At 45.1% G+C, this 21,770-nt stretch overlaps 1 protein-coding gene and 1 pseudogene across 1 annotated transcript in view; one reads left to right on the forward strand and one right to left on the reverse strand.

The window, feature by feature from the left end:
* The window catches only part of LOC142422252 (L-lactate dehydrogenase A chain pseudogene), a 35,307-nt pseudogene extending 30,738 nt beyond the window's left edge, over window positions 1–4,569 (reverse strand).
* The window catches only part of BMERB1 (bMERB domain containing 1), an 89,289-nt gene that overhangs the window by 31,074 nt on the left and 36,445 nt on the right, over window positions 1–21,770 (forward strand). The gene's annotated exons all lie outside the window — the stretch shown is intronic.

A 21,770-nucleotide genomic window follows, 5' to 3' on the forward strand; every position in this document is an offset into this window, starting at 1 on the left:
CTCATCTCTAGTCTCTGTGGACCAGCTCACCAGGCATCAGTGGAGCATGTCCAAACTCAGCCTGTCTCTTCATTGCTGCATTTCCCTCACTTCTACTCCACAAATATTTCCTGATAGCCACAGAGTAGACATAGGGTCTACTGCTGCCTTCCTTTTAGCTCTGAGTCCTGGGAGGGGTCATCTCTGATGGGCACAGACTTCCAGTTCAGGTGTGTCTAAAGGCAAACATCTTATCAAAATTCAAAACCACACAGTCACTTTGTTAGGTTTCTGGGGGTGGGAAATACCTCGGCCCTTGGCTTCTCATGATAAAGAATTCACTCCAAGCAGTTTGTGATCCCAGTGGGTTTTTATAAAGGGTAGAAGTTTCAGGTTTTACACAGGCAGCCCCAGGGCACTTTGCACCCACACATGGAGACAGGCTGAGGATCAGCTTGAGAAAGGGTGTGGGCTCCCAAGTCTGGGTTTTCAGGGCCCTCCGTTGGGAGGTGTGGTCAACTGTCAGGTAGTTGACCCCTTTGGTTGAATTAAGCCCACCTGGCCTAGTTTGGGGCCCTCCCAGGTGAACTGGCTTCCTGTCTCAAGGGCCTGAATGTGTGAGTGCCCTCTAACCTTGATCAGGGGCTTCCAACTTCCTGTAAGGGGGGAAGAGAGTCCTTAGCATGTAGAGCAGCGGTTCTCAACCTGTGGGGCATGTCCCCTTTGGGGGGTCAAACAACCCTTTCACAGGAGTCACCCAACTCATAACAGTAGCAAAATGACAGTGATGAAGTAGCAACGAGAATAATTGTATGGTCGGGGAGGTCACCACAACCTGAGGAACTGTATGAAGGGGTATAGGCATAAGTAAGGTTGAGAACCACTGAAGTAGAGGGACAACCCCTACTTCCTGTTCTGCCTCCTAACAGCTTTTTTTTCTTGCAAGTTTTTCCTTCAGTAGTTCTGAGTGCATGTTTTTATTTTTTCTAATGCAAATATACTCACCCTCAAGGCTGGTGGGGGACAGGGGGCGGGCATCGCCCATTTTTTTCTGAGGGCTCTATTAGATTACATATACTCAAAATAAAAACCTGGTCCTTCTGTTAGATCTCTCTTGTGGGAGAAATACCTCGGTCCTTGGTTCACGCAAAGAAAGCATTCACACTGAAGCCTGGTTTGTGATCCAAGTGAGTTTTATAAAGGAGAGAAAAAGTTTCAGGCATTACAGTAAATGGAACACCAGAGAGAGAGAGAGAGGGGAGAATGAGAGAGGAGGAGAGGGGGAGAGGGAGAGAAGGGAAGAGGGGAGAGAGAGAGGCTGTGGCACAGCTGCGCGGTACAGCCATGCTGAGCTGTGTATCTGAGCTGCAGGGAGAGAGCGTGCAAGAGAGAAAAACTTGTGGCATTTTCAGGGCCCCGTCGGAAGCCTGAACAATAGTACTGTTCGACCCCATTGGCTGAACTAAGCCCACCTGGCCCAGATGGGGTCCCACCCCGGTGTGCTGGCTTCCTGTGTCTCAAAGACCTGAATGTGAGCCTGCCCTCCAGCCTTAAGCAGCTTTCAACAGCCTGTCATAAGGGAGGGAGGCTTTGCCATGTAGAGGGACAAACCCTAGCTCTGCCTCTAGCTACCTAACACTTCTGGGAAATGTCCAACCCTCTTTTTTTATCAAATCTAATTGTAGACTGAAGGTAGGTTTATCAGCGCTCCCAAAACATAATTTCCAATATTCATTTTAATCACACATTGTTTTTAACACTAAGAGAAACCAACAGAATCCCAGTACTGACAACTAAGCAAATAATTCTAAACACAACCCTTTTAAGACATTCAAGTTCTCATCTAGACCAGAATCAGTGAACGCCGACTCTCGAGCCATATGCAGCTCTTTCCGTGTGTGCTTGTGGCTCTGAAGTAAAATTGAAAATGAAAATAAAATCCCCATAGTTTCATTTAAAGGATATGATTCAGATTGCAGTGATATCATGTGTTTGTAAAAACGTATGTATGGCTCTCCAGGGATTTTTAAATTGTGAGGGGCAGGATTGGCCTTTCCTTCTCAAATGTGTGCTGACCTCCTGGTCTAGATGATCCCATCCATGTGCAGGTGCCCTCGGCCTCTGGCAGGGTGTGTCCATTAAACCTGGCCTCTATCACTTAATTAAACAGCTCCGAATTTGCCCCTGGGGAGCCGGCTGCAGTTTAAGATAGCTTTACATTCCTTTTATTTCCCAGGCCACCTGGTTCTTTCCATTACAATCCTATATTCCTGGGGCTTGGACCCCTTGCCGGGAATCCCTCTCTTAGAACCAAGCGTGTTAAGTGTCAGAGAACCAAAGCTCACCTGCTCAGGCTTCCCCACTTGCCACAAAGCAGGGTCAGACATGCCTTCACCCTCCATATTTATTTTTTTCCTCTGTTCATGGTTTAGTTGGTGTTTTAGTTGGTATTACAGATAGTTGCCTAATTCATATGTAGATCGTTTTACATTACATATCATACACAAAATAATACCTGTTAGGACAGTTATGCACAAGACATGTGATACTGGATTTATACATTGGAGCCCAAGATGTGATTGGGGGAAAAATTGGACTTGGTACGTTGCACGAAGGTACCACACGTTATATCACACACATGGTGCCCGGCTATTAAAAGATATAGCGTCTGGGGTCTTAAAGGCTTGTAGTTAAACAAGCGGCCATCTACCAGGGAAGCAAGAAAGCCTACATGGGAGAAGCACACCAGCCTCTGTGATGATGAGGTGTTTCTTGATGGGAAGAGGTATTAGAAGTTCAAAAACAAGCAACCAAATCAATGTAAAGGGGTGTAGATATAGTAGAGACTTCAAAACCCACCTGGAAGATAACTGGACAGTCCCTCTCAGAAGGGCCACACGGAAGGGATGTGGTGTGGTACAGCACTGATGAATCACATAACTATCCTATAGTGCTTTAATATTGCCTCCCCTTCCTATTCAGGATTTTAATTGTTTTACTTCACTAATCACGTTAGATTTGTGTGTGCTCATTTGCATATGTAAGATTGTTGGGTACATGAAAGCCAAGATAGATAACCCTTCATAAACAGTAACAGGAGCAATGGTTCCCTGAGGGTACCAGAAGAGGGTGGGGGGCGGGGGATAGGTGGCTGACAGCATCAACGGCTCTATAAGTCCACTCTATGGGATAGAACAACAGAATTGTATGTGAACAGATATATTGGATTGTGTAAGATATGGCAAAAAATACTATTATAAGGGAGAAAAGAAATAAGGGTGGGGAGGAGGGTGGGGGAGGGAGAGGATAAAGGGGAGCTGATATCAAGGAGTTCAAGAAGAAAGAAGATGTTTGGAAACTGATTGTGGTAGCAGTTGTACGATACTGGCTGATGTGCTTGAACTCTGAAATGTTTTGTCATCTGTAAGACCTCCCAATAAAATGATTTTTTAAAGTTATATCACACACTGTAAACACACTGACGGTGGTGTCTCAGAGGAGGCAGACAATTTTATGCTAACAATTTATAGCTAGACATGCTGTGTGATTCACCGTAGGAGAGAGTTCTAAGGCTTGATGGACCATCTCCGGGTCTGACTTTAGGAAGTCATGTTTTTCCTTGATCATTTTTTACTGCTTTAGTCACAGAACAAATAAAAAGAACAACCCACAACCGAAGTCCATTTGTAGATGGACTAGATGGTGAAGTGGAACAAGAGAAGACTTTAAAATTTGCAGCTCATTTTGGATCCCCAAAAGTGTATCTGTATTTTTCTTCAACAGGGCCTCTTCCTCAGGAGTTCTAGAGTCACCTTTACAACGCCTGAGAGTCCCTTCTGTCCCCAGATGCATGGGGCACTGAGGCAGGCGTGTTTGTCTATTTCATGGAGGATGTACTGATCTAAGATTCTCCATACTTTTTGCCTAGTCAGCCACCGACTGCCCAGTGACCCAGGAAGTATAGCCTTTCAGTTTGATCACCTCATAAGCACCGTTGGCCACTTCTTTGTGGCCCTCATTCCACTCTTCCTTTTCCCCATCAGTACCTAAAGCAGGGTGCAGTTTTTTTCAGGGAGACACCAGCAACATTCTCTCCATTCCCAACTGCCCCACTAGAGTCTCCATGCTCCCCAAGGCACCCTGCATGACAGCGGAATGGGTGGACCCCCAGCCTCTCCCCCATTAGGTCACAGAACCACACTGAGTCCAGATTACAACCACTTCCAATAACACGGTTCTTGGGGAAGCCACTTATCTATGACTTTGAAGATGTTCCCGTTGCGCTGGGCTTTCTCCCTCTGGCGGTGACAATAACCAACTTGGAATTTGCAGTTACAACGATCAATCTTTGCCAGAGATGCCTTTTGGTATTCAAAGGAAAAGGCTGCCATATGGAAGATCCATCATTTCACCCTTCAATTTGTCTTCCCCGCCATCAACAAGAGCGAGTTCCCCTGCTAAGACCTTCATTAAGACACGGATGGCACAGGCCATGCCCACAGCATCCACCCCAACGACTGTCATCATATTCTGAGGGGTCTGGTCTTTCTTAAGACGGTTCTGAATCAGCTGATCCTTGAGGGTTGTCATATAGCTTTCGGAGGAGGAAGGAACCAGACTGTATGTCAGGTGAGCTGCTGACTCACCGGCAGCTTCTCCTAGACTCACACCAGAGGGGCCTTAAATGGTAGCACGAGGCTGATGTGGGGCAGGGGCGTGGATCCTAGCAGACCTGCAGGAACCCACGTGTGGGTTGGGCTGGGGGCAGGCCCTGATCGCCCTCTATATTTCTTTAATGTATTCTGATACCAACCATTGCTCTACAGTACTCTACTTTTCTGCTGGGTTTGATCATTGGGTGCAACGGCCACACAGAACTCAGACAATACTTACAATTCAGGGGGTTTATTGGGAGTTAACAGGTTACTACAAGCCAGGGCCCATCAACAGTAAGGACACAGTCACTGGCCCACAGCAGCACCTCTCCTGAGCCAGCAACCAAGTCTCTGGTCCTCAGCCACATGGCCTTTGCCTCCACGGACCAGGGAACCCACCTGCCACTCAGCCTCGCAGTAGCGTAGTCTGGAGCCAGGTGAGAAGAATCTCTGAATCACCATGCTAGTCTCTGGCGCCTCTGCTCTCTGCCTTCCCCACTTCAGACAGAGAGATCTTGAACATGCTCTTCCCGTGAGCCTGGGAATTCTCCCTCTCGTTCTTGTCCTTGGAATGTGTACATGGAGCTGGACTTCAGGCAGAGTTCTACACAGCCAGAAATAGTGGGAAGGGAAAGCTTACAAGAAAATCATGCTTAACGGATTAAATGTAATTAATGTCACCGGGAGCGACAATAACAATAATGGAAAGTAACAGGAAGCCTCATGTGATTCAGTAAGCACATAATTTGATTCCTTTTCTGCACATGACTCATTTTATGCAAATAGAGCAAGGTGCTGTGCTAGATTTCTTTCCTAGAGCTGCTTTGACCAAGTATCACAAGGTGGTTGTGGGTATGTTCTGGAGAGTCGGTTACAACTCATAGCAACCCTGTGTACGATAGAGTGAAACGCTGTGCGGTCCTGCGCCATCCTCACAATCATTCCTGTCTTTCAGGTCATGGTGGCAAGAACAAATATGCACCCAAAATAAGACAGAGCAAAACAAACCAACAAAAGAAAACGAAACAAAGACAAGCCTGTAAATAGTTCAAAGTCTGTTTGTTGACCTTTAAGAGTGTTTTGAGTCTGATGGGGTGCCATGCCCTGGCCCCAAAGTCTGCTTGTCTTATATAGATAGACATGAAAAAAAAAAAAAAGCCTACGAATAGTTCCAGGTCTGTTTGTTGACCTTTGTGAATGATTTCTGATTGAGTCTGATGAGCTGCCAAGCCTGGCCCTGAGGTCTATTTTGGGGATTCCTTGGGGACTTCATTGTTTTGCTCCCCCTGCTGCTCTGTTGCACTCCCTCCGCGTTTCATCCTGGGGTGTGTGTGTGTGTGTGGGGGGTTTGTCAGACCAGGGACAGGTTTCTGAATTGTTTCTCCAGTGTTGTCCCCTGTAGTGCTATGTGTCAGTGAGCAGACTGCCCCTCTCCCTGAGCTGCATCTTCAGTACTGCCCCCTGCCATGCAGTCTTCTGGGTCCGGGGCTCCAAGAAGCTGGGTTTGGGGCTGGCCCTGCAGACCTTTCTGTTGGTTTGCTGCTTAATGCCGGTAGGTTGCCTTCAAGTCTTGGGACACCAGGTTGAGGTCTGGTCCCTCTCTCCCTTTCCTGTGGAGACATGAACAATACCCGACTCCTGGGTGGGTTAGTGCCCTGTTGCCCCCTACCCTTGTCCCCCTTTTTTTAAGTTTAATTTTTTTAAACAAAAATTTTAAAAAATCTACAATAGGCAAATGGCCCGACCTTGCTTGCTCAACGTGCTTGAAACACTTGCTGAGGAAGCTTAAGGATCGCAGCCTTTGATAGGGGATGACAACTCAATGTAAATAAAACCCAAATCCTCACAACCGGACCAATGAGTAACATCATGATCAACAGAAAACTAGAGTGAAGTCAAAGATTTCATCTTGCTTGGATCCACAATCAGCTCTCATAGAAGCAGCCATCAAAAGGCTCATGATGCATTGCGCTGGGTACGTCTGCTGCACAAGAAGACCTCTTTAAAGTATTGAAAAGCAAGGAGGTTGCTTGAGGGCTAAGGCAGCTGACCCAAGTCTTGGTATTTTCAATTTCCTCAGAAGCATGTGAAAGTTGGACATCGAAGTAAGGAAGAGCAAAGATTGAGGCATTTAAATGATGGTGCTGGTAAAGAATATTGAAAGAACCACAGACTGCCAAAAGAACAAACCAATCTGTCCTGGAAGAAGGACAGCCAGACTATTCCATAGAGCAGTGGTTCTCGACCGTTCTAATGCTGCCACCCTTTCCTATAGTTCCTCATGTGGTGGGGACCCCCCAACCATAACATTATTTTTATTGAGACGTCATCACTGTAATTTTGCTACTGTTATGAATCGGGTGACCCCTGTGAAAGGGTCATGCGACCCCCAAGGGGTCGTGACCCATAAGTTTTGAACTGCTGCCAGAGGCAAGGATGGTGAGACTTCATCTCACATGCTCTGGACATGTTATTTATCTGGAGAGACCAGTTCCTGGAGAAAGACATCATGCTTGGTAACAGAAGGGCAGGGGGAAAGAGGAAGATTGTTGACAAGCTGGATGGTCACAGTGGCTGCAGCAATGGGCTCATAATAAGAGCAACAGTGAGCATGGCACAGGACAGGGCCGGCGGTGTGTGTGTGTGTGTGTGTGTGTGTGTGTGTGTGTGTGTGTGTGTGTGTGTGTCCTTCTGTTTTAGTGAGGGTCACTATGAGTCAGCACCTCCTCAAAGGCACCTAATAACAACAGCAAAAACAACGGAAGTCTGGCGAGCTGCTGCCAGACGTTCGTAGGTGAAAACCTCATGGCTCACAATAGAATCTTGTCTGATCGAGTGCCGAAAGACGACGCCTCTAGGTTGGCAGGCCCTCGAAACACATGCTGGGTGGGCAGGCACCAGGGGCCGTGACGGTAGTGCAGGATGGGGCAATGCTCTGTTCTGTTGTGCGTTGGTTTGCCATGAGATGGAGCCACCAAAAAAGGTAGCTAATAGCAACAGCAAAAAATGATGAACAGATGCTGGGAGGCCAAAATCAACCAATGTTCGCTCTGCTGTGGCATCTTATACTAGGACATTTAGAGTCTAAACACTTGAACCGAGTGGGCTAGGGACGTTCCAGGTGCAGTGAATGGCTGTTCCTTTCGCCTCTTCTTGGGGGAATTGCTTGTCTCTCCTTTGGCAGAATTGTTTGCCCAGATTCCATCTACCCTCTAGTAAATCTACCGCAACTTGGCACACCCACAGCTACATAGGAGTTTGTTTTCTTTCTTTCTTTCTGTGTAATCAGGTGGCCTCAGACGGCTGAACATTTTGTGTTGAAAAGCCATGGCTTGAGCTAACAGCGTGACTCAGCCATTAGCCTTTCTTTGTAAGGACAAACAAACTGAACTTTCTAACTGGGCTCTAAGTGGATACTTTCTGACCTGAAGCCTCCATGACTCATGCTGTAATTTCTCAGGCGTGGAAGTACTGCTGATACTTGACCTCCTCCTTCTCCCGGACAGATTCTTGTTATTAAGTGTCGTTGAGTCAGCTCCGGCTCACCGAGATCCTGTGCACAGCAGAATGGCACACTGCCCGGTCTTGTGCCATCTTCCAAATCGTGGTTATGCTTCAGCCAAGTGTTATAGCCACTGCCCCAGGCCACCTCCTCGATGGTCTTCTCTTTGTCTCTGACCTTTGACTTTACCAAGCAGGAGTACACTGGCAGTTCTTCCAAGATAGATTTGCTTGTTCTTTTAGAAGTCCATGGTATTTTCGATATTCTTTGCCAACATAATTAGAAAGCACTGATGTTTCTTCAGTCCAGTTTTCACATGCACTTAACAACAAGCCTGTTGCTGCGGTCTTTTTCCGCGAGTCCTGCTTTGTGGACTATTTGATCAGCATGCAGATTGAGTGAGCATGATGAAGGGATGCAAGTCTGACACACAGTTTCCCTGATGTGAAACCTTCTTTTATCTGAAGAGCTGCTTCTTGGTCCATTTCCAGGGTCTCCAGAACTATTATTTCAAGGTCTAGATTGATAGTGTACTTACTTGTTTGTTGAGTTCACTGCCTTCCCCACTAGGGTTGGGGTTGTATAGCTGGTCCCTAGCGTGTTGCCTGGTCTACAGTGAGCTGTTGTGGGGTTAGGCGCCACCTAGTCAGTGCCGACCCATAGAGAGCCTGTGAACAACAGAGCGAAACATGGCCCGGTCCGGAGTCCGCCTCACGATTGTGCCCATGGTTGAGTCCATTGTTGCAGCCACAGTGTCAATCCATCTCCTTGGGGACCACCTCCTGCTCTTCCTCCTCCTCCTCCTCCTCCTCCTCCTCCTCCTCCTGCTCCTCCTCCTCCTCCTGCTCCTCCTGCTCCTCCTGCTCCTCCTCCTCCTGCTCCTCCTCCTCCTCCTGCTCCTCCTGCTCCTCCTGCTCCTCCTGCTCCTCCTCCTCCTGCTCCTCCTGCTCCTCCTGCTCCTCCTCCTCCTCCTGCTCCTCCTCCTCCTGCTCCCCCTGCTCCTCCTCCTTTGCTACACTTCTACTTTATCAAGCATGATGTCCTTCTCCAGGCACTGGTCTCTCCTGACAATATGTCCAAAGTGTGTAAGACGAGGTCTCACCATCCTTCTCTCTAAGGAGCACTCTGGCCTGCCTTCTTCCAAGACAGATTGCTTTATCCTTTTGGTACTTTGAATGTTCTTCTCCAGTGCCACAATTCAAAAACACCGACTTTACTTTGGTTTTCCTTATCCAGTGCTCAACTTTCACATGCATATGAGGCGGTTGAAAATACCTTGCCTTCGATCAGGTACACCTCACTCCTCAAAGTAACATCCTTGCTTTTCAATACTCTAAAGAGATCTTGTGCAGCAGATTTACCCAATGCTTAGATTTAGTCAATGAGCTAAATAAGCCAATAACCCTCAAATGATCTATGAGGTCATGAGATTTGTCCAAAATCCCTCAGAAGAAAGACCAACCAACCAAGTGTCCACAAAGAGGTGATGGGGAGATAAAAAAATCGATGCCTATGAAATGTTCCTATTTTGCATCACTGTAGCATTGCTGGGGAGGTGACCCCCATCTCACCCCCAGTTCTAGCTGGGACAGTTCTGGGGTTTTGCTCCACTGGCATGTGATCTCTGTATTCTAATATGCAACATTTGTTTTCTACTTGTAAAAAAGTAATACCCGTCATACCTTCTCTGAGGTACAGTAATGTTGCCTAGTGCAGAGTGATGTCTTTCCAATGCACACTGTTATGGAAGTATTTGCCTCTATTTCCTGCACCTCTTGTACTTGTTATTGTGAATTGGATACAAGTTTACTGAGCAGTTTTCCATCAGTTTTCCATTCAGTAATTCATATACATCTTGTTTCATCTCATTGATTGCTATCTCTACAATGTAACCTCATTTATCCCATTTTCTCCCTGGGTTTCCTGTTTCCATTCTGCCTTTTTTCTTAGCCCTCTGAACTTTGTCCCTGGGTAAATACTGTCTTTTGAAAAACCGAAAGTGGTTGATAATTCTAAGGCATATGTACCTCCATAGTATTAACATCCCCCTTCAGAACTGTCTATTGTTTGGCAGAAAATTAAACCACGGGGTGAGTTGGGTGCCAGACCTGAAGGATGACAACGGGTCATAATCTTGGGACTTCACTGGTTTATTCTGATCCATAAACTGGCCCCTTTTATTATTTTGAGTTTTGTTTCACATTTTTCTCCCACTCTCTCCAGAACCTCCTACTGTGATCCCTTTCAGAGCTGTTGGCAGTGGTAGCTGGGCACCATCTAGATCTTATGGTCTCAGTCCATACCCAAAGCAACTCCATAGAATGAGACAGAAGAGAACTGCCCCATAGCGTTATCAAGACTGTAAAACTGTATATATGTATGCTCACTATAACGTAGCATTTACCTCTATAACCTGTAACTTTTTAAAAAGATAACTTATTTTGTTACTTAGTAATTTTACAGATCTTTTACAAAATAAACACATAAAAATCCTACAGATGTATGTAATCCTTTTTATGAAAAACAATGTGTCATTGTGAATTGGGTAGACTGATGTTTGTGTGGCCCATTAGGCCTCTATCTTTTCCATGCATTTCTCAGTTTCCATCACTCTTTGAACTGAGTCAGAATCAACTCAATGACAATAAATTTTGGGCCTTCTTCTTCTGGACAGGGAAAGACCAATAGCTGCCTCAGAAATGGGCACTCACAGAGGCTGGGAATCTTCATGGAAGTGCCCACGGAGCAGCTCACGGGTTCAAACTGCCAAGCTTTGGGGTTAGCAGCTGAGCCCTTTAACCCTGGCATCACCAAAATCACTGCCACCAAGTCAGTTCTAACTCATAGCAACCCTGTAAGACAGAGTAGAGCAGCCCCTGAGGGGCTCTGAAGCTGTGCATCTTTATGGGGGCAAAACTTCTCACCTTTCTCCCACAGAGCAACTGGTAGTTTCAAATTGCCGACCTTGCAGTTAGCGGGGACTCCTTATAGTGTGGAAGGGAGGAGGAGCAACTCTGGAGTAGAGAAACCTGCTAACCACCACCTCAGCCAGGTGCTCAAGATCAACACCCAAAGCTCCCAGTCATCTTGGGAACTGACAGCCTTGACATTGGAAACAGGCGCCTTCTGAGAAGCAGCGCTCATCGATCGCGAGGGGCTGCAGGAGGCATAAGGAGTGTCTGTTTCCTTGTGTTGCTGCAACAGAAATAACACAAGTGTGTGACTTTAAAGAACAGTAATTTACGATCTCTCAGCCCTGGAGCCTGAGTTCCATCCAATGTGTCAGCCATGTCCATTTCTTCCTGGTTGCTAGCTACAGGTATCCCATGGTTACCTGACTTGTAGACAGATATGGCAGCTGTCTCCCCGCATTTGATTTTGAATGAATGTCCCTGGGTTTGTGCTGCTTTTTTATGACTCAGAAGGGATTAGGTATAGGATCACCCTACATTGGTGTGGTAGTTACATAATCTATTGTCAATTTGAGTATTAAGAGTGAAGGGGTGGAGTTTAGCTTGTCAGTCAGGTCCCAGCTTGATAACCTCATTTAGAGATGCTAAGGAGATAAGTAACTTCTGGAGGTGGGACACACTCCCTGTGAGACATCCCTGTGGAGAAGACACATGGAGAGAGGCTGATGGAGGCAGAGCAGCCATGTGGAGACACCTGCCAGTGCTGAGCTGCTTACACTGCCATTGGATCCACAAGACCTTCCACCCGCTGGCCTGTGATTTTCCTGCATTCGGTGTCATTGCCTGAGTTTTGTGAGTTTATAGATTGGTAATGGACATATGGGTTAATATTGGACTTAGGGACTTGATCTGGACTGGGCTGGGATGTTTTCTCAATATTCAACTGCCTTTGTACATAAATCTCTTTCTTATGCACATATATGAGTTTATGAATGTGTTTCTCTAGTCTACCTAGACTTACACAATTGGTATGACCTCAACAGATTGACTATGCTATATGTGGAAAGTGAAGACATTGCATTAGATGAGATCACATCCACAGGTGTAGGGGTTAGAATTCCAGCTCATATTTTGGGGGAAGACAATTCAATCCATAACAATGACTAAAGGTAATCTGGTCTCCTGGATTGAAATTGACAATGGTAAAAAAATGAAGAAAATCTGAATAGAGTGTGAGCTTCAGTGAATAATTATGATCCTTGTTATTATTTTTTGCAGTCTTCATGGCTTTTGCCTTTGAGCTTGATCTTCCTTATTTGACGCATGAAGGACTCTCAGTCCACATGCCTATCTCATTCTGTGCTTTCCCCCCTCGTTGGCCATGAACTGACTCTCCCTTCTCACCTTGCAGTCTGTGTGGGTAAACATTGACCTCATGACCTCTACCCAGGTCTGTGCACAGCCCACATGCAGGCACCCTGACAGCTATCCCTGCCCCTTAAGCATACCCAAATGCCCCCATTGGAGTGAGAATTTATTCCATGCTCTTCCACAACCAGAGTCTCTTGGTAGCACCAATGATTTGTACTGGGACCCACCCAACAGTGTCGGAGCATCAAGGCCTGGCCATCTGCTTCCACAAAGATTACAGCCAAGAGAACAGATGGAGCCGCTCTGTTTGGTCACACACGGTGGGGGTGGGGTTTGGGGGGCAGGAGTTAGACGGGCTCCATGGCTTTGTTTGTTTGTTTATTCCTGAACCTCAGATTTTCTGAATGAAAATGGTGCTTGCCCCGCAGTCCATCTCCTCAGTCACGTTATTAGCCTGTATGAGGCATTAAATGACACACATGATTTCCAGGTCACACAATTCTGAAAACTCTGCATTGTAGCTTTGGCCCAACCTTTTCCTATAGATTTCATTCACTTAACCTCACCTGATGTGGTTTTAAGCAGGGTCATCCGGATCACTACCCATCCCTGGGTGACCTGAGCCCCCGCTTGGTAACTTCTGGACTGCTTCGTAAGTGACAGCTCTTAGGGGGTTTTGGTAAAAACTGACCAGGATTGATGTCTCACTGTCGACAGTCACCAATTCTTTCTGGGATTTCAGGGTCTGGGGCTATTTCAAGAACCCTGAAAGACGGACTAAATCTGCAGAAGTGTTGAAAAACATCCATTGTTTATGGACTTTCAATTGGACAACTTCCCTGTTGTTATTACGTGGTTATCAATTCCCATAGCATTCACCCGACAGTCCATCATCTTTGAATTAGAAAGAATGTTTTATTCTCTTACACGAGAGTCTGAACAACGACTCTGAGTCCTTCAGCTTGGGGCTGGGAGAAACAGTGACTCACTGAAGGCCACTGAGAGGTGTTGGCGAGAGGACAGTGAGTAATGTGGAATGACATCACTGGTTGTGAAATAACCTGGCAGAACCTATGTGTCATATCTCTACAAGGCCATCCTGGAGGGACCACATATATTATTTTCAGACAGCCTTTCTGGAAGTGCTTGGACATCGCTGTCCCATTCTGGCAGTGCATTCTTGGGCGCATCCTCCATGAAGAGAAATCTTTGCCTGGGAGAGGAAATGCAACTTTTGAAATTGCCCAGAATTATCCTGTGTTCAAGGGTGCAAATAAAGCGGGCGATTCAATCACATGCATATGCAAAACGAGAATACGAACCGATTTAACCCATTCTTCTTGAGGGGCTCTTAAACTGAGGTGAAAGTAATTGTCCAGGAATTGTTCACTAATACCTCTCATTATTTGGGAGACAGATGTATGAGTCTTGTTGCTGTTGTTGTTGGTGGTGTGTGTGTGTGTGTGTGTGTGTGGTTTTAGAAGGCTTAAGGAATTATTGGTTTTGTTAGACGCATAGAACATTCGAATGCAACAAGTGTACAAATGTGCTTGACATAATGGATGGATGTATGGACTGTGGGAAGAATTATACGAGCCCTCAATAAAATGATTAAAAAAAATAAGAACATTCCAAGATGATTCCATGAGGCATGATATTCTAGAATATTTGATAGGGTTTTTTCTCATTATGTTGATATCACCCTTCACTTCCCACATGCCCAGGTCTAACGTTGGTTTAAGGGACAATCCAGGCAGGACACTTGACTTCCTGTGTTTATCATCCTTCTTGAGAAGGTTTGGGATGGCTTGATGCATGAGGTGGGTCTTCATAAGTGGGAAGACAAGTTAGGGAAGGGGTTCCCAGGGCCTGACTTCCCTAGATTTTCTTCACTCCAGCTTCAGGGGAGGTCTGAATTGGCTGTTTTCTCTTTTGATGGTGAAGATGAGGGGTGTGACTGTGATCACTGACATGAGCGCCTTCCACACAGTCTCTCATTCCACTCTAGCCTCCAGCAATGGGGAGCAGCAACCTCTTACTCCTACATGTGCCATTGACAGATGCCACACCCTCAAAGTGGGAGAGCTTGCATAAACCTTTTACCAACCACACAGCTAGTTCTCACCGAGTGAATGAATTCTGCCAGCTAGATGCCATTAGCTCTCTGCTCCAAGCAAGGAATCAGAGGCTTGGAATAGTTAACTTGTCCTGGGCCACACAACCAGTAGTGGGTAGAGCTGATCTTTGAACTTGAGTGTTGACTTTCAGCCAAGTCTACTATGGTGATGTGGCTGCAGCTGCTGGCACTGAACTGGGGTGTGGCAAATGGGGGGTGCCCAGGAAAGTAGAAGGCAAGCACCTTCCTTAGTCACAACCTCTTCACCGAATCTCGGCCCCACCTGCATGCTACAGTTCCTTCCCTAGAGGATGATATTCCCCCTCCGGGGCCCTCCACTGCAGAAGTAAAATGAAGTTTTTTGCTGATGTAAAGATGCACAGCCTGGGAAAACCAAGGGGCAATTCTACCCTGTCCTATATGGTCTCCATGGGTTGGAGTCAGTCCTATAGAAGGGGGTTGAGGTCTTCCACTGTAGGATTATTTGGCACTCGTCTGCTCACTAAAGCTGGGTGGTTTGTACCCACGTGCTGCGGAGCAAGAGAAAGATGTGGCAGTCTGCTTCTGTTAGGTTTACAGCCTTAGCAACCCCACGGGATCCTTCTACATCACTCTGACTCAATGGGAATGGGTTTGGTCTGCATTGATCTTGTAGACCCAGATACCTATGTGGTGTAAATAGTGATGTGTCCGACTACTAATTGGTTGGTGATTTGAACAAAGGGTGCCTCAGAACAAAGGCCTGGATATCTACTTCTGAAAGGTCACAGTCATTGAAAATGATATCTAACCCAATTTTATGGTTTGGGGGGGGGGGTGGTCACCACAACATGAGGAACTGTTTTAAAGGGTTGTGCCATGAGCAAGGTTGAGAACCATTGTTCTATGGTCACCCCAAATCAACGGATACTCGTCTGTCCTATGGGAGTGGTGCCTTCGGAAGCTTCATTTGTTGATGGGACAGGACTCAAAGTAAGGAGAAATAACTGCAAACATCTGCTAATGATTGGAACTTGGAATATGGGAAGTAGGCATCTAGAGAAAATGGAACTAGTAAAAAATGAAATGGAATGCATAAACATTGGTATCCTAGGCATTAGCGAGCTGAAATGGTCTGGTATTGGCCATTTTTAATCAGAAAATAATATGATTTACTATGCTGGGAATAACACAGTTAAGAGGAGTGGCTGACATCATTCGTTTGCAAAAAGGACATTGCAAAATCAGTCATGAAGCACAACGCTGTCTGTGATCGGAGTAGATCTACTCACTTGCAAGGAAAGCAACACAATTATTATTCAACACAAAAGCCAGTGAAAAGAAATTGAAGAATTCTACCAACGACCAGTTGGAAATTGAGCAAACATGCAATGAAGATGCATTGGTAATTGTTGGTGATTTGAATGCAAAAGTTGGGAACAAAGAGCAAGGAATAATAGTTGGAAATTATGGACTTGGTGATAGAAACAAAGCTGGAGATCACATGATAGAATTTCGCAAGACCAACTTGTTCATAGCTAATATCTTTTTTCAACAACACAAAAGACAGCTACACACATCAACTTCTCCAGATGGAATACATAGAAATTGTATCGACTACATCTGTGGGAAGAGATGATGGTGACTCTTAATATCAATATCAGCAGATAAAACCAGGCTAGGAGCTGACTGGAACAGACCATCAATTGCTCCTATGCAAGTCCAGGTTAAAGCTGAAGAAAATTAAAACAAGTTCATGAGAGCCAAAATGCGACTTTGAGTCTATCTCACATGAATTTCAAGAACAGATTTGATGCTAATGGCAGAAGACATGATGAGCTGTGGGAGGACATCAAGATCATCATTCATGAGGAAAACAGAAGGTCATTAAAAAAACAGGAAAGGAAGAAAGGATCACAGTGAATGTCAGAAAAACTCTGAAGCTAGCTCTTAATCCTAGTAGTGTGATAGTTGGCTTTTTGTGCCAACATGGCTCCCGTAGGGCCGTGTGGACAGAATTTAGCCTGTCAATCAGGTCACAGTTTGATTGGAAGACTACTAAGATAAGTGCTTTCTGAGACTGGCCTCCTCTTTCTCCCTGGTGATGGGAACAGCGAGTTGCTGCCTCAGCTGGTCCTTTGCCTCAGCCATGCGCTGTGCTACCTGTGTGCTGAGTCAACCCATCGCTAGAACTTGGGGCTCCATCGGACCTGTTTCTCCACATTGCCAAGCTACTGGTCTCTGCTACCCCTTGACTTCTCATCTTCCTGCTGTTGCCACCCCACCCTGCAGTGTCTGCTGCCTGCGGGATGTCTCTGCTCATCTTTCTTGAGGGCAGATTCCGATGTCTGCTTCTTTGACCTTAGACCACTTGCAGGTGTGAGTTGAAGGACCTTCAGTATTTTACCGCCCCAGGAAAGTGAGTTGAACTGAGCCCTCTATTGCTGTGTGGACTAATTAGCTGTTGTGTTCTTCCTCGCTACATAAACCTATCCTTTTATATGTATAATCATTTGTGTCTTGGTTTTGTTTCTCTAGAGAGTCATTCCTAACCCAAATAGCTAAAGCAAATGGAAGAACTGATGAAGTAAAAGAGTTGAATAGAAAATTTCAAAGGGCAGCTCGAGAAGACAAAGTTAAATATTGTAAGGAAATGTGCAAAGACCTAGAGAAATGTACAAAAAAACAAAATGGAATAAGATGCTCAGCATATCCTAAATTGAAAGAACTCAAGAGAAAAAAATTCAAGCCTCGAGTTGCAGTTTTGAAAGATTCTATGGCAAAATATTGAATGATGCAGGAAACATCAAAAGAACATGGAAAGTATACACAGCGTCACTGTACCTAAGAGAGCTAGTCAACATTCTACCAGTTCAGAAGGAAGCATATGAGCAAGAACCAATGATGCTGAAGGAAGAAGTTCGAGAGGCACCGAATGAATTAACCAAAAACAAAGCTCCAGGAATTGATGGGACACCAATGAAAATGTCTCAACAAGCCAATGAAGCACTTCCTTCTCCAGGGGAGGGATTGGTATGTCTTGATAATATGTTCCAAGTACATAAGCCTAAAATAGATACCATGTATTGTATACACTGGACTGAATGCTCTCCATAGACCTGATCACTTTATATCAACCCTTTGAGGAAGACACTGCCATTCTTTTCTGTGCTTTCCAGAGAAGGAAACTGAGACTCAGAGAGGTTAATTAAGAGTCACCTATGGAGCTTCTTAAAAATTCTGATTGCCAGGCCCTCTCTTAAGAGACTGTAAGCCAGTCAGTCCAGCATCAGTTTATGAGATGGAATTTTAAAAATAATTAATTTTTGCTGTAGTTATGACTACACAGCAGAAACACACCAATTCAAGACTTTCTAGACGTACAAGTCAATGGCCACGAGTCACATTCTCCGCCACACGACAGCCATACCCTTCTTTGCTGAGGTTCCTCTCTATTAAACTCTCAGCCCTTCAGTTGGCCCTCTAGTCTTTTAAGTTGCTCTTTTCAATTAGATCCCATCAAGATGGACATTCAGAGAGACACAACGCACAAGGCAGGTTTTCTTTATTAGTTAAACTTGTTTAACTCCTAAGACTTCAGGAGTATTTGTTGGGTTGAGGCTTAATGCTTAAAGATTATCTCAGGAGTCCATCCTGGGATTCCATGAAAACTTGAGATTCTGTTTTTCATTTCTCCCACTTTGATAAGGATTCTTCTATAGAACCTTTAATCAAAACATTCACTAATGGTAGCCAGAGACCATCCAATTCTCATTTCATGGCAAAGGAGGCAGTTTTTCCTGGAGGCAATTAGCCATATATCACATCAGGGCGATGGGTTTTTCATGACACCCAGGAAAGTCCAGCTGCTCTCCCATGAGCACTTGTGAGAAACACTGGGTCTAGAGCAGTCATTCTCAACTCAGGGCCATTCTGTGACTTGGTGGGCATTTGGCACTGTCTCGAGCCTTTGGGATGATCAGATTTGTAGGCGTGCTCCTGACATCCAGTAGGTGGAGGGAGGCCAGGGGCTCTGTTGAACATCCATCCCACCGTGAACAGGACACCTCCCCCTACCCCCACCCCACCCGCACCACAAAGGGTGATCCTGCTCCAATGTCAATAGCACTGAAGGGGAGAGATCTTGGTCTGAACAGAGGCTACTGAGCAGGGATAAAATAGTTCCAGAGCGCCTTTCTTACTGTACAGAAATGCTTATTTCTGGTCCCCTTCTAAGACATCAAGTTGGAACTGCCCACTATTCAGTTCCTAAGTACGGAAAAATGATACTTTGGGAAGTTTTCAAATTCATGCAATTTGCACTGTTCAAAAATATCTTTGGATAAAAGAAATATAATGACCTACATATTCAGTACAACACAAACTTTAAATAAAGCCAGTGTGCACTTCCTTTATCTCAGGATAGGTAACACTGCATTGAAATTTCCTGATTTTTTTTTTTAATGGCAAGCAGAGTACAGAGTGATGCTCTTGTTGCCAGGTGCCATCGAGCCGGCTCTGACCCATAGCAACTCTGTGCACAACAGAATGAAACCCGGCACGGTCCCGTGCCATCCTCACCATGGTTCCCATGCTGAAGCCCACTGATGCAGCCACTGAGTCAGTCCAAGCATGATGTCATTCTCCAGGGACTAGTCTCTCCTGACAGTATGTCCAATGTAAGATGAAATCTTGCCATCCTGGCCTCTAAGGAGCCCTCTGGCTTCACTTCTTTCAACACAGATTGGTTTGTCCTTTTAGCAGCCCATAGTATTTTATTTTATTTTTTTAAAATGTTCCCCATAGTACTTTTAATATTCGTCTCCTGTACCACAATTTAAATGCATCGATTCTTTTTCGGTCTTCCTTATTCAATGTCCAACTTTCACATGCATATGAAGCTATGGAAAATATCATGACTTGGCTCAGGCGCAATTCAGTCCTCAAAGTAACATCCTTGCTTTTCAATACTCTGAAGAGGTCTTATGCAGTAGATTTACCCAGTGCAATGTGTCATATGGTTTCCTGGTTGCTACTTCCATGAGCATTGATTTGTGGATCAAGCAAGGCAAAATCCTGGACAACTTCAATCTTTTCTGCTTATCATCTGTGACCTATTTGTCCAGCGTGGAACACCTTAGATAGTCAATAAAACACAAGCAAATGCCTTTATATTGTTCTCTGCTTTTAACCAAGATCCAGCTGAAGTCAGCTAAAATATTCCTTGTTCCATGTCCTCTTCTGGGTCTGGAATGGCGTTTCTGTGCTTTTCTGTTAATGTACAGTGTATTGGACAGGGTTCTCTAGAGAGACGAACCAGATTTCTAGTAATTATATATAAATATATTTATAAAGATAGATATATAATTCAAGAAATAAACCATTAAATAATATACAGATAGATAATACAAGAAATTAACAGTTAAATTATAAAGCAGTGAGACACTAGCAGTCCTTCAAGTTTTGAGAGCTTCCAGGTGCCAGTCCCCTTCTGTAGAGAGAGCTGGGCTATATATACCCAGGCAGCAAACAGCAAGGCAGGTCCCCAACTGTCATCAACTGCCGGTCCCCAGCTCCAGAGATGAACATTCCAATCGTGTGGGCTTAAAGGGACCTCAGCTTACAGCGACACAGTCCACAGGCGAGGCATCCCACAGGTAGTGTACCCCTTTAAACTGAGGCACAGAACAACCAAGATGAGGCTCACCGAGCCATTTATCCCTCTGCCCTTCAGTTAATCCTACTTGCGTTTATCGGCCAGGCTGGCACAATAAACTATAGCATACGGCTGCACTCTTTGCTGAGTGCGCTTCAGGGAAACTGTATGTGCACATATTATTAATGCTGTTGTTCAATAATCTCTACAATCCTTTTTTGGAATGGATGAAAATATGTATCTCTTCTAGTTGATTGGCCACGTAGTGAGTTTCTTGGCATAAGTAAGTGAGTGCCTTTTGTGATTCATCAGCTTGTTGCAATATTTTCAATTGGTATTCTGTCAATTACTGGATATGTATATATAATTTTTAAAATTTAAATATGGATTACATTCTGAAATGGTAACATTTGGCATCTAATGGGGATAAATAAACTATTTCATTTAATGATTTTCCCCATGCCTTTTAAGTTTTAAAAATGTTGCTTGAAACAGTACAATTATATGTGCAGACCATTGTATATGAGGGGGTTTCCAACAGTTCAGGGAAAGTAGAGGTCAAAGATTTTTTTCCCCTAAGACTTTGTAAAGCATTCCAGTTTTTTGTTTGAACAGCAAGCTCTGGGTTCCACATTATTTTTCTCACAATCCCAATTTACAGATAAGAAAACTGAGCTTGAGAGAGGTTATCGTAAGTCTTTTTTTTTTTTTTTCTTTCAAGGCTACCTCTATATTTTAACAAGATCCCCAGGGAATTCTTACAGATCCTGGGGATCTTGTTAAACTTAGGTTTGATTCAGTAAATCTGGGGAAGAAAGCAAGTGATCAGCAGAAGGCCAGAGTGAACTGGTCAATCGTTTGAAGTCACGTTCTTGTGGCCATTGTTGACTGTCTACCCCTCCTTGTTACTTTTGTGACCTTGTGTAAGGCAGGTGTGAATAGGAAAACAGAAACTGGGAGATGCTGAAAATGGTGTTCAAGGTCACATAGCAGATTCTAACTGCAGTCAGGCTTGGAGGCAAGTCAATGCCCTCAGCTGCACACCCTTCCTTTCAAGGGCGATGGTGAGGAGAAAAATTTAAGGTATGGAAGGCACTGGGTGGGGAAGGTACCATCTCTCTCAGGACCCCGAGCCTCCTCCTCCTTCACAAGGATGGTTGGCGAATGGAGTAGCCTGGAGCCTGTGAGTTAAAAGAAATGACTTCTTCAGGAGAAACGGTGACTCATTAAATGCCACTGACTGCTTCCCATTACATTCCCGTTAGCGCAAGACGTCAAGGTAATTGGTAAGTCCCACAATAGGATGTTTGGGGGTTGAAATGAGTTTCTTTCTTACGTGAATGATTGACGATCATAAAAGCCTGGGGAGCCACCCATCTTAAATGCATCAAGATGCTCAGTCCCCACAATACAGCTCGGGCGCCTTTTCTGGTATTTAAGGCTCTAGTCTAGGAGTCCTGTGGGCAAAATGGCCATGACTCAGTTGCTGACAGAAAGGTCAATGGTTTGAATCCCCCAGCTTCTCCGCAGGAGGGAAAGGGGGGGCTTCCACTTCTGTCGAAACCCTCTGGAGAAATTCCACTCTGCACGGGAAGGTGGC

This window comes from Tenrec ecaudatus, chromosome 12 (assembly GCF_050624435.1).
Source record: "Tenrec ecaudatus isolate mTenEca1 chromosome 12, mTenEca1.hap1, whole genome shotgun sequence".
NCBI classification, from domain to species: Eukaryota; Metazoa; Chordata; class Mammalia; order Afrosoricida; family Tenrecidae; genus Tenrec; species Tenrec ecaudatus.